This window comes from Gorilla gorilla, chromosome 20, assembly GCF_029281585.2.
Source record: "Gorilla gorilla gorilla isolate KB3781 chromosome 20, NHGRI_mGorGor1-v2.1_pri, whole genome shotgun sequence".
Classification (NCBI taxonomy): domain Eukaryota; kingdom Metazoa; phylum Chordata; class Mammalia; order Primates; family Hominidae; genus Gorilla; species Gorilla gorilla.
The window spans coordinates 49,784,008-49,800,641 of NC_073244.2; the positions used below are offsets into that span (position 1 = coordinate 49,784,008).

The 16,634-nt window shown below is 48.8% G+C and overlaps 1 protein-coding gene and 1 long non-coding RNA gene across 3 annotated transcripts in view; one reads left to right on the top strand and one right to left on the bottom strand.

Moving 5' to 3' along the window:
- Window positions 1-16,634, top strand: part of SIPA1L3 (signal induced proliferation associated 1 like 3) — a 300,770-nt gene that overhangs the window by 113,066 nt on the left and 171,070 nt on the right. Inside the window, exon 2 of the mRNA XM_055369256.2 lies at window positions 9,196-9,263. The gene's annotated coding sequence lies outside the window, so the exon portion shown is untranslated. The remainder of the gene's footprint in view (window positions 1-9,195; window positions 9,264-16,634) is intronic.
- LOC109024253 (uncharacterized) lies at window positions 4,916-8,607 on the bottom strand. 2 transcript variants are annotated; one of them, XR_008673799.2, is made up of 3 exons: window positions 8,440-8,607; window positions 6,705-6,897; window positions 4,916-5,712 (listed from the first exon to the last, which is right to left on the bottom strand). It is a non-coding gene; the product is annotated as an uncharacterized lncRNA (long non-coding RNA). The 2 variants fall into 2 exon arrangements; XR_002003737.4 differs by having other exon boundaries at window positions 4,922-5,712; window positions 6,774-6,897.

The window sequence follows — 16,634 nt, forward strand, 5'->3', positions numbered from 1 at the left end:
CACCACTGCACTCCACCCTGGGCAACAGAGTGAGACCCTGTCTCTCTCTATATATATATAAATAAATAGAATCATGGTAGCTCACACTTAATGCATACTTAGTGCATAATAAGTCTTGTTCTAAACAATTTTTGTGGAGTAATTTTTTTACTTAATCCTCACAACACCCTTACTATTATCCCCATTTTGGAGATGAGGAAACTGAGGCACAGAGAGGGTAAGTCACCATAGACTTTCTCACTGTTAGTAATTTTTTTTTTCTGTTCATTCTTCCCTTTCAATGTGTTATGAATAAGAGGATTACAAAATAAAGCCTGACCTATTTTGGTAGATTGACCACTGTTCTGTCTTCCATCTGATTAGCTGGGGTCTGGAGAGTGCTTTGTGGAAAAGCACCCAACAGTCGAAACCACATTGACAGGCTGTTTTCATAGGCGTTCAGGAAGGCTTAACTGTTGGCACATCCAGCAAATGGCTGGTGACAGGAAGAAAAAGGATCCACAGCTATGCAGGATTTCCGCAGCCCCTAAGCCTGGGGCAGCCGACCACAGTGCCTGTGTGCCAGTGGGCTGGGCCTGGCCTTTAAAATGACAGTCACCCTGGCTGCCCTTAGTAGTGTGTTGAGGAGAAAGAAGCTATTCTCTCTTCAGGTCCCCAAGCATTAATTCGGGCACCAGGTCATCTTTCTAGCTGCCTCTGATCAGCCATGCTCAGTGGAAATCTTTGAGTCCCACAATTCATCTCTGAGTTGAGTTTTTTTTGTTTTTTGAGATGGAGTCTCACTCTGTCGCCCAGGCTGGAGTGCAGTGGCACTGTCTTGTCTCACTGCAACCTCTGCCTCCAAGCAATTCTCCTGTCTCAGACTCCCGAGTAGCTGGGACTACAGGCATGTGCCACCACACCCAGCTAATTTTTGTATTTTTAGTAGAGACAGTGTTTCGCCATGTTGGCCAGGCTGGTCTCAAACTCTTGACCTCAGGTGATCTGCCCGCCTCAGCCTCCCAAAGTGCTGGGATTACAGGCGTGAGCCACCGCGCCCGGCTTTTAGCTGAGTCTTTCTGAGACCCCTTCAGGTCCATGTTGGTGGCTCTCTGCAGACTCTCCAGGGTGGTGGCACAGCACGTGGCCCCCGGCTGCAGCAGGTGTTTCAGTTAGGAATGATTCAGCTGCAGCTAGCAGAATTCACAAGTGACATTGTCACCTCAACACATAGGCAGTCCTTTGTGTCATATAACAATGTCTGGAGAGAGAGGCTGGCAGGTTCAGTGGCTGACAGGTCAACACCAGCACTGCTCTGACCCTCTTGCCGCCGTGGCCTTAAGACGGCTGTTGGACCCAGAGAACTCAGCCCTTCTAGTCTGGGCAGGGTAGTTCTGGGGACAAGGGGACTCTCTCAAATCCAGCTATCACATCTGCATATCTGCATTCCAAGCTGGAGAAAAGGCAGACTGGTGAAGGGGAAAATGACTGTTAGATGAGTCTGATCCTTTTTTTTTTTTTTTTTTTTTGGAGACAGAATCTTGCTTTGCTCTGTCACCCAGGCTGCAATGCAGTGATGCAGTCATGGCTCACTACAGCCTCGATCTCCTGGGCTCAAGTGATCTTCCTGCCTCAGCCTCCCAAGTAGCTGGGGCTACAGGTGCACATCTCCATGCCTGAGTAATTTTTCTATTTTTTTTTATAGAGATGGGGTCTTGCTGTGTTGTCCAGGCTGGTCTCTAACTCCTGGGCTCAAGCAATCTGCCTGCCTTGGCCTCCCAAAGTACTGGGATTACAGGCGTGAGCCACTGCACTCCGCATATGAATCCGATCCTTTTTGTGAGGAGAGGGGAAGTGCTTCTCTAGAATTTCTGAATGAGAAACCTTTGCCCTCCCCAAGGTTCTGAAGATACGCACCTGTGCTGTCTTCTAGACATGTTCATATTTTTCCTTTTTCATTTAGGTCTTTGACCCATCTGACATTGATGTCTGTATATGGAAGGAGACAGAGTTCAAGGCTAAGCTCATACTCTTCACTGTTGCATTTAGTAGGCACCATTGTTGGTGGTTCTAGAGCCAGACCCACTGGGTTCAAATCCCTCCTGGCTGTGCCATCTACTTGCTGTGTGATCTTGGGCAAGGTACCTTTCTGTACTTGAGTTTTCTGGTCTGTTAAAAATGGAGATCATAGTACAACCTACTTCACAGGTTATTAAGAGGTTTAAATGGATTGGTAGTTAAAGAACAGAAAACAGAGCCGGGAATGGTGGCATGCACCAGTAGTCCCAGCTACTCGGGGGGCCGAGGCGGGAGGATCGCTTGAGCTCAGGAGGTCGAGGCTGCAGTGAGCTATGATTGTGCCACTGCACTCCAGCCTGGGTGACAGAGTGAGACCCTATCTTTAAGAAGAAAAACTGTAATCCCAGCACTTTGGGAGGTCGAGGCAGGCAGATCACGAAGTCAGGAGATTGAGACCATCCTGGCTAACATGGTGAAACCCCGTCTCTACTAAAAATACACACACACACACACACACACACACACACACACACACACACACACACACACACACACACACACACACACACACACACACACACACACACACACACACACACACACACACACACACACACACACACACACACACACACACACACAAGTCGGGCATGGTGGCAGGTGCCTCTAGTCCCAGCTACTCAGGAGGCTGAGGCAGGAGAATTGCCTGAACCTGGGAGGCAGAGCCTGCAGTGAGCCGAGATGGTGCCACTGCACTCCAGCCTGGGTGACAGAGCGAGACTCCATCTCAAGAAAAAAATAAATAAATAAAAAAGAAAAAACAAAACACAACAGAAAACAGTGCCTGGCATGTAGTAAAATCAAAACGAAAACCTTGTGCTTCAACCCAGAAAGAATTTGCACAGCCGCACATGGGTCTGGGGGCTCAGCAGGGAGCCCTGGGCCTGTCAGTAGGTGAAGTGAAGTTTGTCACTGAGGTTACCCTCTCTTCATCTTTACAAGAAGTTGCCAGATAGCTCTCCCAAAATGTTTGTTCCCATTTCCACCCCCACCTGCAGTGACTGAGTGTTCCCCTTACTCCACAACTTCAGCACATTTGGTGTTGTCAACCTGGCATTTTGGCCAATCTGCTGTGTGTGGAATGGCCACACAGCATTTTTTTCCCAGAGCAGCTTATCTGCAGAGGTCTGTCTGTGAGCCCACTCTACCACGGAGTTACTTAGGCTGGGCTGGAGGCAGGACCACCGTGGGGCCCCCAGCACAGTGAAATCCTCATAGCTGTGTGTTCAGAGCACCACACTAGCACGCTTATCTTCTGGAGAGGGTGAGGCGGTGGGGCCGGGGATCAGGGGGTACAGGAAATGAGAAAGAGACCCTCAAAGTCAGTGACCCAACCTTAGTCGTGTTTGTAGACCGCATCAATCAGCAAAAGAACCAGCGCTAAATCATTATTGTGTGCTATTAATAGAATATAGGTCATAAGAGAAAACATGATTAATTGCAAGATGATCTCAGTGGCTGTTGAGGGCCTAGATTTTCCCAAGGCAAAGTCCTTTCCTCACTTATCAGCTTTTCTTTGTTGGGATGTAGGCTAGAGGCAGCTGAATGAACAGATATTTCCCTAAGTCATTATTTCAAAGACTGGACAGGGATGGGTATAATGGGAATCTTCTCTAAATGAAGGATGATTGAACCACTTTATTAGTAGGTGAGTAATCCCTGATGCCACAGTGATGCTCTGGCGGTCTAGAAAGGAGAGTGAAGCTTACAGCAAAGGCTGCAGTGGGTTTGGTTCTTCCAGACCAGCCACTTACACAGCGGCACAGAAGAGAAAGGCCTGGCTGTCCCCCATCACCACTCAGTCAAGAGAGAGCGCCTGTGGCCAGGCCCTCTTAGAGGCTTGGTAGACACTGCCCAGGGTGTTTATTCTGCTCCAAGACAGAAACAGAAGAGAACCTCCTGCCGTCTTGGGACACAGAGAAAAGAGCTGGTAGGCCTGGGCCCAGCAAGCTAATAATCTGCCCACTTGAAAGCAGATGCCAGCAACAGTCGCAATCTCTGGCCCGTTAGATTGGCCAGCCCTTCTTCCTCAGTGGGGGGGGGGGGGGGGGGGGGGGGGATGGGGGGGTGGACGAGGTAAAGGGGAGTGAAGAGGTATGAGCGGATGATCCTTTCCATATGAATTGAGGTGGAAATACGAGGGTGGGGTAGAAAATCCCGGCCCAGAAGTACAGGTCCAGGAACAAGAAAGGGCAGGTGCTCCAGCCAGCCTTGAGGTCAGGGGAGAAGTGACCTGGCCAGCCCAGCAGAAACAGCTCACCTGGAGCCATGGTGATAACGCCTGCTTCATAGGGTTTCATGAGGGTTGAAATCAAGGTCATTAACATGTAAGTGTTCTGAAATGTCATATGAAAGACTGGTTTTCAGTATGTTGATTATGGTCTTGTGGAACTTTCGACAGACACTTCCTTGTAGGCCTGTTTTATAAAGCAGGAAAAAATGGAGCTGCCGGAGGTGAGATGAGGGTGTGGGGCCTGGAGCCTTGCTTGCAGCCTTCCTTTACCCTCTGCAGTCTCCTCGGAGGACTGTACTCAGGGGAGTTCAAGGTGAAACCTCCTGGGGGTCCCAGGGAGCCCAGCACTGCCCCCCAGCTGGCCCTGGGCCCCAGATAAGTCATTTACGCATTTTGGACCCCAGTTTGCTTTTCCACCAAGTGGACAGACAAGTCAGACTAGATCAAAGCATTCTTCACTTAGTTCCTATGGACAGGGGCTTCAGAAATCTTTGACATCTTTGAGACAGGCAGTATTTTGTGCTTTTTTTCCTGGAGGGACATGACATAGTTTTGTTTCATCAGCTTCTTAGAAGGGTCATGTTCGCCCAAACATGAAGGAGTGCTGTATTGATTTCTCAGGTCCCTTCCTGTGCTGTTAGTTTGTTGTAAGCGACAGAACCTCCCCAACTCAAATTGACTTAAACTGCAAAGGGAAGTTAATGGTTCAGGGACCTGAAAAATCCCAGAGCTGGCCCAGCTGGAGTCAGTACTCAGGTATTCTCATCAGGAATTTACCCCTTTATTTCCAGACTCTGCCTTTCTCAGGTTTAACTTAATTCTCGGCCCCTTCCTCCTGCCCCACCTCTGCTCACCCTCAGGTGGCAAAGAAGTCCTCAGCAGTCCCCCTGCCTTACCACCCATCTGTTTCCCCCAGAAATTGCAGCAAAATGTCCAGGGCCCACTCTGATTGGCCGTGCTTGGATCACGTGTCTCTCCCAGAGCCAATCCCTATGGCTGTGGGGAGGAGACATTCAGGCCAGGACGCCTTTCCCCCTTACATTCTCTCATGGGATTCTGTTCTTGCTGTAAACCTGTAGGAAGTGAAGTGCTCGGCCTGTGTGTCACCTGTGTGATGAATGGGTCATGGCCATGAGTGTGCTGGGATTGTGGAGGCAAACTGAAGGTCATCGTCCCTTCCCAGGTGGTAGAAAGTGGGGCCCTGGGATAAGCAGGGTACTGGCTGGATTCCCGGATCTGTGGCCCTCCTTTGCTGCCGTTTCCACGGCCCTTTGGCATCTTCGTCTCTCCTGCATGAGGGACTGTAGGGCGACGGGCATCCGCAGCTCCCTCTAGTCGGCAGGAAGTAGGTTCCTGGCTGAGAGAGACTTGGCACCACGGCACATCGCTGCTGATCAGCCTTTATAGAGCCATATGCATCACTTTAGAGAAAGAAAGGAGAAAAATTAGAGTGGCGGGAAAGCAATTTCCGTTGCAATTTAAAAGGCGGCTATTAAAATTTTACAAGAGCTTTATTGCAGGGGTTTTCTGATCATCCCAGGAATTTTTTAGATGGGAAGTCTAGTGATAAAGGAAAATGTTCTGGGTGCGTCTGGTTCCCTCCTGCCCTGCCAAGCATCTTGAAAACCACCATTGTGAGGGCTTCCTAGACCAGCTTAGCAATAGCAACGGCCCAAGAGGCCATTTCTGAGTGTTTTAAAAGCGTGTTTTTCTGTATTTGCTGTTTCTATGTATAGTGACTATTTCTAATTTTATTTTGTACTTTGCTAAATGGCCTGGTAGGGAGCTATGGGAATCGTCAAGAACAGCAGTTGCCTCTCCCCTTCTGTGTTAGTTGAGAGTCATTTGGTTGTATGAACAAATAGAAATTCAGGTCAAAAGGAAGTCTAAAAGGAAGTGGATGGACACAGGGCCTGGGAGATTCGGCTTGGAATGGTTTCAGGCAAGGCTGGATCCAGGGCCTGGTGAGGTTGTCAGGACATGTTTCCTTTTACCTCCTGGCTCAGCATTCTTCTGTGCTGATTTTATTCTCAGGTAGGCTCTGAAGCAGCCCCTAGCAGCTCCACTAGTAGATTCAACCAACTTAGCAGCTCCAAGGGAAATAAACCATCTCTTTCCCCCATAGTCCCAGTATATATCATGGGGCTGGTGTTTACTGGCTCTGATCATCCTGGCTTTGGTGGCAGGGTCACCCCGGGCCATCTCTGAAGCTGGGAACAGGGAAGGTGGTGCAGTGGCTTTTTGGCTAGACCTGGATCATATGACCAGTCCCACCTCCACCCACAACCCATGGGTGGGGTCAGTCCCATAGGACTGAGTGGGAAAGATGAGGTTCAAGGGGCTGACTGAGGAAGAGAAATGGATGCAGGGTGGGTCAAAGCAACCGACGCCTGGAACCCCTTCCCATACTAACTTCACGAAGCTGAATCTGTCCCCACACTCCCCAGTTGTTCTTTTCCCTTGGAAGCTGCTCCGTCTTTACCTTCTTTCAGGTCTCGTTGAGGGGTTCTTAATCTCGGGTCCATGGACCTTTGAAGGATGGAAGATTAGTGGGTCACGAGGTTGGCTGGGAAAAACATTACATCTCTATTTTCGCTACCCTGTAACTGAAATTAACATTTTTTGATGCACAGGGCAATAAACCACAATTGGATTAGCAATATCTGTGACTTTGTCACTACTAGAAATCACGGATATTCTCATATCACATTACAGTGTTGCAAATATCACAAAATATCATTTAAACACCTACCTGTTTCTAAATCACTATAGGTATTGGACTCACCACTAGATCTTGTAATATAACAGCATTAATAGGCCAGACGTGGTGTTTCACACCTGTAATCCCAGCACTTTGGGAGGCCAAGGTGGGCGGATCGCTTGAGGCCAGGAGTTTGAGACCAGCCCAGCCAATGTGGCGAAACCCCATCTCTACTAAAAATACAAAAATTACCTGGGGTGGTGGTGTGTACCTGTAAACCCAGCTACTCAGGAGGCTGAGGCAGAATTGCTTGAGTCTGGGAGGCAGAGGTTGCAGTGAGCCAAGATGGTGCCACTGTACTCCAGCCTGGGCAGTAGATCAAGACTCCATCTCAAAAAAAAAGAAGTTATTCTGAGGAGTCTGCAACTAATTCACCAGGTTGCCAGTAGGAGTCCCTGGCATGAGAAAGGTTAAGAACCCCCTTGGGCTTCTCCAGGAACCCCAGGGGAATGATCATTGAAGTTGTCCTGATTCCTGGACCCTGGGGTATTAGCTAGCTGCTTGCTAGGCTTCCTTCCTGGGAGATTCCTGGAGGAGCTGACCGGCCTTTGAGGTTGGCGGGGATATTTGGGTAGCATTTGGACATTATGGTATTGGGGAAGTGGAGGAGGGAGGTGTTGCCAGCCCACAGTTGGCCCTGCCTTCATTGACCATTGTGACAGAGTGTGGTCTAGCCAGGTGGTCAGAAACAGACTCTGGGACCAGGTTGCTGGGTTCACATCCTGGCTGCATATAGTATACTTTTTTTTTTTTTTTTAAACAGACAGGGTCTTGCTATGTTGCCCAGGCTGGTCTTGAACTTCTGAGCTCAAATGATCCTCCCATCTTAGCCTCCTGAGTAGCTGGGACTATAGGCGGGTACCACTGTCCCTAGCTTAGTATACTTTTGACTGACTGGGCAACCTCAGCTAGTGGGTCCCTTATGAATTCTGTGCCTCAGTTTCCTCATCTGTAACATGGAAGTAATAATAGTATCTTCTTCTTGGGTGATCGGGAGAGTGAAATGAGTCAGCACATGTCTGCTAGGACAGAGCCGGCACATTGGGAGGGATTGTTATTAGTGAATGGCCATTGCATATAGGACAGCTCTAGACCCTCTCAGCTCTCATCTCCTGACTTAGTGCCCAGCCTCTGCCGGTGCCCGGAATGTGATGCTGAACAATACAGACAGTGCCTTCTCCGCCTGGAGACATTCATTCGTCCATGGAATATTCACTTAAATATAAACAAGCATACTAAATATTCAAAGGCATAAATTCATAATATAAAGTTCCAAACCAGGACAAGTGTGATTTCTCTGTCATTCCTCTGCTCACAGTTGTCTGAGGAAATGTCCTTAGAATAGCCCTCCATCTGTCCCCCCTGCCACCGCTTGCCCCTCATTCACCCCGTGCCAGCTCCATGGGCCTCCTGACTGCTCCTGAGATGCTCCACATCTGCTCCTGCCCTCTGGAAGGCTCTTTCCCAGGTAGTCACATGATCTGTGGTCTCACGTATTCACATCTCTGTCCCCTCGTCCGGGAGGCCTTCCCTGAGCTCTCCGTGTAAGGTCACAGTCCCATCACTATGGCGTCGCCCCGCTAGGTTTCATCAAGGTTCCACTCTGTGACTTTGTATTGTGTATTTGTTTATTGTCCTCCTCCCCTACTAGAATGTCTGCTCCCTGAGGACAGCTACTTTGTCTTGGAGAACCCTGGTTGTATTCCCGGAGCCTGGCACATAGCAGGTGTTCAGTAAATACTTTTTTTTTTTTTTTTTTTTTTTTGAGACAGAGTCTTGCTCCATCACCCAGGCTGGAGTGCAGTGGCACAATCTTGGCTCACTGCAACCTCCACCTCCCGAGTTCAAGTGATTCTCCTGCCTCAGCCTCCCAAATACCTGGCATGACAGGCGCCCACCACCACGCCCGGCTAATTTTTTGTATTTTTAGTAGAGATGGGGTTTTGCCATGTTGGCCAGGCTGGTCTTGAACTCCTGGCCTCAAGTGATCCGCCTTCCTTGGCCTCCCATAGTGCTGGGATTACACTCAGCCATGTTCAGTAAATACTTGTTGAAAGAGTGAATATGTGACTGACAGCTGGGTATTGCAGCAGGAAGGCTTAAGTTGGCCAGAGACCTAACCTCTTCTTTTTCCTCCATATAGATGCACAGTCTCTGATATCAGCTCTCCTGGGACCCTCCAAGAGCACTAGTATCTAGAAGGCACTAAGGGTGAGTAAGGCGTGGCTGCTGGTTTGCTTAGAATTTTACAACTCATACACATATATTTTTTTTAATTTTAAAAAAAGAGTATCAAGGGAAAAATGAAAGTTTGCATCGCTGTACTTCCTGTCCCCCGCAAGCCTAACGTCTACCCCAGAGGTAATTACTGTCAGTCACTGGCTGGGTGCCCTGCCAGACCTTTTCCCATACACGAACATTCCTACGTGCACATATACACACTTATTTTGGTTCGTTGTGTGAGAAAAAGGAACCAGGCTATGCAGTGCTTCTTGGCTTGCTTCCACCATCCCCGATAATAGTATGTTTTGAAGATCTTTGCTCATGAGCATACCTCAGCATATCATACATTTCATATACTTTTTTTTTTCTTTACTTTTTAATTCAATTTTTAAACCTTACATAGAGTAAAACTCTCTTTTGGTATATAGTTCTTTGTTTTGTTTTGAGATGGAGTTTCACTTTTGTTGCCCAGGCTGGAGTGCAGTGGCATGATCTCGGCTCACCGCAACCTCCGCCTCCTGGGTTCAAGCGATTCTCCTGCTTCAGCCTCCCGAGTAGCTGGGATTACAGGCATGCGCCACCACGACTGGCTAATTTTGTATTTTTAGTAGAGGTGGGGTTTCTCCATGTTGGTCAGGCTGGTTTCGAACTTCCGACCTCAGGTGATCCGCCCACCTCGGCCTCTTTTTTTTTTTTTTTTGAGATGGAGTCTCACTCTGTCACCCAGGCTGGAGTGCAGTGGTGCCATCTCGGCTCACTGCAACCTCCACCTCCCAGGTTCAAGTGATTCTCCCGCCTCAGCCTCCCAAATAGCTGGGATTACAGGCCCCTGACATCATGCCCGGCTGATTTTTGTATTTTTGTAGAGATGAGGTTTCACCATGCTGGCCAGGCTGGTCTTGAACTCCTGACCTCAGGTGATCCATCCGCCTCAGCCTCCCAAAATGCTGGGATTACAGGCATGAACCACCGCGCCTGGCCAGTATACAGTTCTTTGAATGCAGACAGATGTAGACAGTTGTGAAACTGCCACCACGATCAAGATTCAGAGCAGCCCTACCGCCCCACTGTGTGAATGTACTGGTTTCTCTGTTGGTTAAAAATATGAGCCAGGTGTGGTGGCTCACACCTGTAATCCCAGCACTTTGAGAGGCTGAGGCTCCAGGATCGATTGAGCCCAGGCGCTGGAGACCAGCCTGGGCAACAAAGTAAGACCCTGTCTCTACAAAAAATACAAAAATTAGCTGGGCGTGGTGATGCACACTTGTAGTTCCAGCTACACTGGGGCTAAAGTGGAGGGTCACCTGAACTGGTGGAGGTCAAGGCTGCTGTGAGACCCTGTCTCAAAAAAAACTAAAAATTTAAATAAATAAATACATACATACATACATACACATGTATGGCATGGGTAATGGGTATTTACACATATTTTATATATATATGTGGCAAATACATATATATGTATGGCAAATACTTACCTGTGCTATATAGGTTTTGAATATGTTATGTTTAGGTTTCTGGGTTGGGTTTGGGTTGGTTTGCTAGTGAACATTCTCTCTTGTTTCTGTGGGTGGGTTCTAAGCAGTGGCATGGGCCCCCAGCTGCATGTCATTTCAGTTTGCAGTGACGCCTTCCTGGACGATTCCCAGCTTTGTTGGGAGGGGCCATTGTCTGATCCTTGAAGAACCAAGAGACCATAACAGTGTGGGAGGTGGAAGGGGAAGGATTGTGGCATTCAGACCCTGGATGCAGGTAGCCGTGTCGGCTGAGCTGCGGGAACTGAGTGGTTGTGGATGGAGTTTCTCTCTCCTGGATGTTTAGTGATTCTCATCACATTCCCTCATCCTGGCAGTCTTGCCTGAGTACCTGAAGCTTGTGTGTGGGACAGTTGCTAGGGGCCAGATTTCTGTCAAAGGATGCTTCCTAGCACGATTCTTGATTACTTTTATTTTGAAGTGATTTTAGAGTTATAAAAAAGTTGTGAAAATGGTTACAAAGTTCACATGTCTACCCTACATCCAGCTTCCCCCATGTTACCATCTTGTACAACCTTAACACAGTGATCAAAACCAGGAAATTCACACAACCCAGTACGATTAACTCAATGACAGACATTAATCACATTTCACCAGTTTTTCTGCGGATGTCCTTTTTTCTTCCAAGAGTCTATTCTTGATCCCACATTGCATTTGATTTTCATGTCTCCTTAACCTCCTCCGATCTGGAGCAATTCCTCCATCTTTCCTAGCCTTTCATGACCCAGACACTTTGGAAGAGGACTGCTCTGCTATTTTGTTGTGTGTTTCAACTTGGGTTTTTCTGATGTTTTCTCATGACCTGATTGAGGTTATTCATTATTTGGAGCAATGCCACACAGGCAGCATGCCCTCCTCAGTGCGTCATTTTGGGGGTCTGTGACATCAATGCATCATATTTCCGGTAATGTTCACCTAGATCACTTGGTTAAGTTGCTGTGTGCCAGATTTCTCCACAGTAAAGTTACACTTTTCCTTTTGTAATTAATAGCTATCTTGGGGCACTCCAGGCCAGGAGTTTGAAACCAGCTTGTGCAATGAAGTGAGACCCTAGCTCTAAAAAAATAAAATAGAAACAAATTAGCCAGGTGTGGTGGTGCACACCTGTAGTCCCAGCTACTCAGGAGGTTGAGGCAGGAGGATCGCTTGAGCCCAGGATGCGGAGATTGCAGTGAGCTGAGATCGTGCCACTGCACTCCAGTGTGGGTGACAGAGCAAGACCCTGTCTCTTTAAAACAAAACAAAAATGCTACCTTTGGGGAGAAACTTTGAGGGTATGCTAATATCCCACATCCCGCTTTTCCTCAAACTTCTGCCCACTAATTTTACCATCCATTGGTGGCCGGGTCTTGTCTACAGCAGTTACTGCTGTGCTGTTTCCCTGATGGCAGTTTTTGTGTGCCTCTCATTCCATCTACATTTATTAATTGGAACTCTTCTGTAAGGAAGACCTGTCCCTTCCCCCTTACTTATTTCTTTATTTAGTTACTAATTTATATCCTATGGGCTCATAGATACTTGTTTTAATCTAGCACATTCCTTTTTAATGTGATAAAGGCTCCCAAGTTCCAAGTAAATTCCTAGCATTGCCTCTCACACAGCAGGAAGAACGGCATTTTTCCTACGTGGTAACCAGGGCCTTAGGGAACTTGGAAAGAACATGAACAGGTTTCGTTTGTTCATTCATTTATTTTCCTTCACTCAGCAAATATGCATTTGAGCACCTACTATCTGCTTCTAGGCACTAGGGATTCAGGAATGAAAAAACAAACTCCTTACCTTAAGGGAACGGACATACTACTGGAGAATAAAACAGTAAACAGATAAAAAGTGAATATAGGGCTGGGCACGGTGGCTCACACCTGTAATCCCGACACCTTTGGGAGACCAAGGTGGTGGGTCACTTGAGGTCAGGAGTTCAAGACCAGCCTGGCCAACATGGTGAAACCCCGTCTCTACTAAAAATACAAAAAAATTAGCCAACCGTGGTGGCACACACCTGTAATCCTAGCTACTTGAGAGGCTGAGGTGGGAGGATCGCTTGAACCCAGAGGCAGAGGTGGCAGTGAGCTGAGGTTGTGCCACTGCACTCCAGCCTGGGTGACGGAGCGAGACTCGGTCTCCAAAAAAAAAAAAAAAAGAAGTGAATATAGGATAAGTTGGATGTATATAGTATACATAGGATGTATATAGGAGTATATAGTGATGAATAAAGCAGGGAAGGGGACAGGCCTCACAGGGCAATTTTCGGACAAGGTGGCCAAGGAAGGCCTCTCTGAGGAGGCCCTGAATAGAGGAGGGAGTGAGGCAGTCCCCAGCCTAATTCATCCACAGCCATCTGGGAGATCACAGTCAAATCATCTCCCTTCTGAACACAGTTTCTGTGAATAGGAAATGTGTTCCCTCTCCAAGGGGCAGCCCTGCTCAGCTGGAGCCAGTCTTATCCCTGAGTATTGCCAGATCTGATGTTCCCCGCAATAGAAAAGGAAAGTGAAAAATTTTTTGCCAGTCCATTGAACCCAAATTATGCAACGTCAGATAATGAATGACTGTGACTATATTTTGTTTTCATTGTGTTTATTTTTTAAGTTTGCTTTTCTTTGTAGCAAAAGATAGCAATTTTTTATTTTTAGTGGTGATATGGATTCTTTTTAAATATATAAAGCTTGAACATCACTTGAGGGCTGGGTGCAGTGGCTCACTCTATAATCCCAGCTCTTTGGGAAGTCAAGGCAGGAGAATCACTTGAGGCCAAGAGTTTAAGACCAGCCTGGGCAGCAGAGTGAGACTCCATCTCTACAAAAAATGTTTTAAATAGCCAGGCTTGGTGGCATGCACCTGTAGTCCCAGGAACTCGGACGGCTATGGCAGGAGGATCACTTGCGCCCAGGAGGTCGAAGCCATGCTACTGTACTCCAGCCCCGGGCAATAGAGCGAGAGAGATACGTATGTGTGTGTGTGTGTGTGTGTGTGTGTGTGCATGTATGTAAATAATTGTACAGATGGGGAGTAGATACAGCTGAAAAGGAAGGGTGGAACACAGCGACTGGGCTTGGTAAGCACTGTATGGCTCAGCCACCCACTGTTTTTCCTCTGGGTTAGGGGTTCTCAGCGGCGGGCCTGAGCTGAAATTGGTAAACAATTACCATGGGTGTGCGCCTTGAGCCATTTGCATCATGGTATGTGCATTCGGCCAGGAATGTCTTCAAGTTTCAGGAACAGAAACCCCCGCTCACAGCAGCTTGATTGAATGAGGGCTGATTTCTCGCTCACAACAGCACACCTGGAGGTGCTTGGCTGCCAGTGTTAGTTTGGTGGCTGGGCAGTGTCAGGGCAGAGCCGCTTTGATTCTCTTGATCTTTCCCCTCATGGACACATCGCTCCTGCTGCCATGTCGCATAGCCTCCCCTAGCTCCAAGGAAGGTGGCAAATGTTATTTAACTTTTCAGCCTTTCCTGACGAGGAAGCCAGAGAAAAAATGAATTGAGAGTATCTGTTGGGGTGGCCAGCCAGCACTGCCTGGTTTCATGGGGAAGGAAAAGCAGTAATAATGAACATTAATGGGTGCTGACTCTGTGCCAAGCCCTGCCGTAAGCGCCTCACGTGCATGATCTCATTCAGTTCTTGTAACTACCCTAAGACGTCACTGCTGTGATATCCCCATGGTAATGATGAGGAAACTGAGGCACGAGTGGTGAAGCTGCCTGCCAGGTAGAGGAGCTGGGGACAGGGAGGCATGCAGCCTGGGTCCAGGGCCCCTGTTCTTAGCCACTACACTTTGTTGCCTCATAAGAGGTCCGGGGGTGCGGGGGGTGGGGTGCAGGGGACCAGGCTGCTCACTGTCTGGCCTGCTGGCCTGGGTTTAAATTCTTCCAGCAAGGGCGGAGCCCAGCAGTGTGTTTTGCTTTGGGGAAGTTGTGATCATTAAAAAACTGTCTTGTGAATCACATCCGCCCCTGTGTAACTAACTACCTCCCACTGGTTCAGGTCCAGTCCTCGGGAGAGCACCAGCTGCACGTCTTATTCCTGGCAGCCCTGCAGGGACTTACAAGTGGCCGAGGGAACCCCTCTTGGCGTCCCTTTTTCCAAACTATACCTGTGCTTTTAGTTATTCTTCCCAGAATGAGGCTTCTAGCCTTTTCTTTCTCTGGAGGTCTGCTGGTTGATTGCGCGCACATTTGATATGCGCCTCCCCTGCTGGTCCCTGTAGAGTAGTGGGGATGCAGTGGTGACTGGGCCAGCCTCACGGCTGGGTGGCTCTGCCCTCATGCGGCTCCCCGTCCGGTGAGGGAAGCAGACCCTCAGACCCCAGAGTGGTCAGGTCTGTGATCGGGGAAGCCCAGGGGAGTGGGAACCCAGTGGAGGTGCCCAACCCAGCCTAGGGGTCAAAGAGGGCTCCTGGAAGCAGCTTTTGGGCTTTGGAGGTGGAATAGAGATTCATCAAGGAGCCGTTTCTACCATCTTCTCCACCTGCCTTTCTTCAGTGGAACTCTCACAACAGCTCTCCTTTCTGAACTTCTGTTCTCCTCCTCAGTAAAATGAAAGATTCAGACTTGGGTCTCCATCCATCCTTCCAACCAACCATCATTGACTGGGCACCTCCCATGTTCCTGCTCCTCTTGCTGGGCACGAGGCTTACCCTGGTATACAGTATGTTGGGAAGTTCTGCAGGTAAACAACCCAGAGTGATAAGAGTTCTAATAGGGGAAGCCACGGGGCTGTGGGAACCCCGAGAAGGCACCTAACGGTGACTTGGAGTTTGGGGACAGGCTTCTCCAGGGAGATGAAAGCAAAAATGGGTTGACACGGTGGCCAAGAGCACAGGTTTCCGGAATCCAGCTGACCTGGGGTCTAGTCATAGCTGAGCCCGTGACTAGCCCTAAATGGGCAGCTTAACTGTGGGTGCTTCCATTTTCTCCCAAGGTGGTTGTAAGGATTAAGATGGGATTATGAATTTCAAGTACCTAGGACAGTACCTGGCACAAGAAGTCACATAATAGATGATAATGAGATGATGATGATGAGATGATGGTGGTGGCGGTGGTGGAGGTGGTGATGATAATGAGGAGGAGGAGGATGGTGGCAGCTTGCATTCATTAGCCCTTACTGCATGTTGGAGGTTAGGTGGCTTAGTAACAGCCTATAAGATAATAAGCGTGAGCTGCTGCTGTTGTGATTATTCATTCACCAGACGTGTGAGGGGTCGCCCTGCACCCAGCCCTGAGCTGGCACAGGCCTAGGTGTAGCAGGACTGTGTTCTGGGAGCAGAGCTCATACAGCGAAAGCCTGGGCCAGGAATTTCATGGGCCAAGTTGGGAGTTTCTTTGGTGTGTGTTGGAGACCCATGGCTCCTGGCCTCCTGGTCCCCTTTCTTGTTCATTCCTGAGACTTTTCAGCACTGGCCTCAAGAGTGTAGGCTGCCCTTGACCTCTGTGGCCAGAACGCATGGATGCTCTGCTCAGCCCATCAGCCAAGCCCCAAATTAGACCTGACAGTGTGATTTATTCTCTGGGATGGAGCCGGGAGGGCACAGCCCCAGTGGGTGATTAGGAGGGAAGGTTGTCAGCCCGAATTAGCCCAGACCTTTCATGCAGCCTTGCTGGTTCAGCTTCCTCTGGCTAAGAGGGTTTTCCAGGGTGTTGCTGGCTTCAGCACTGCCTCCTTCCCCGTCCCCAGGGACGGACACTTGGCTGTGATCCCTAAGGAGCGTGTGTCTGAGGGCTGCCCAGGCAGGCCCTGTCTGAAGGCAGTGGAGGCTTTGGGTCGTTTCATCTGCCCCATCAGGAGCCCAGAGTCGCAGCTCCCCGTGGAGTGCTTGGCCCAT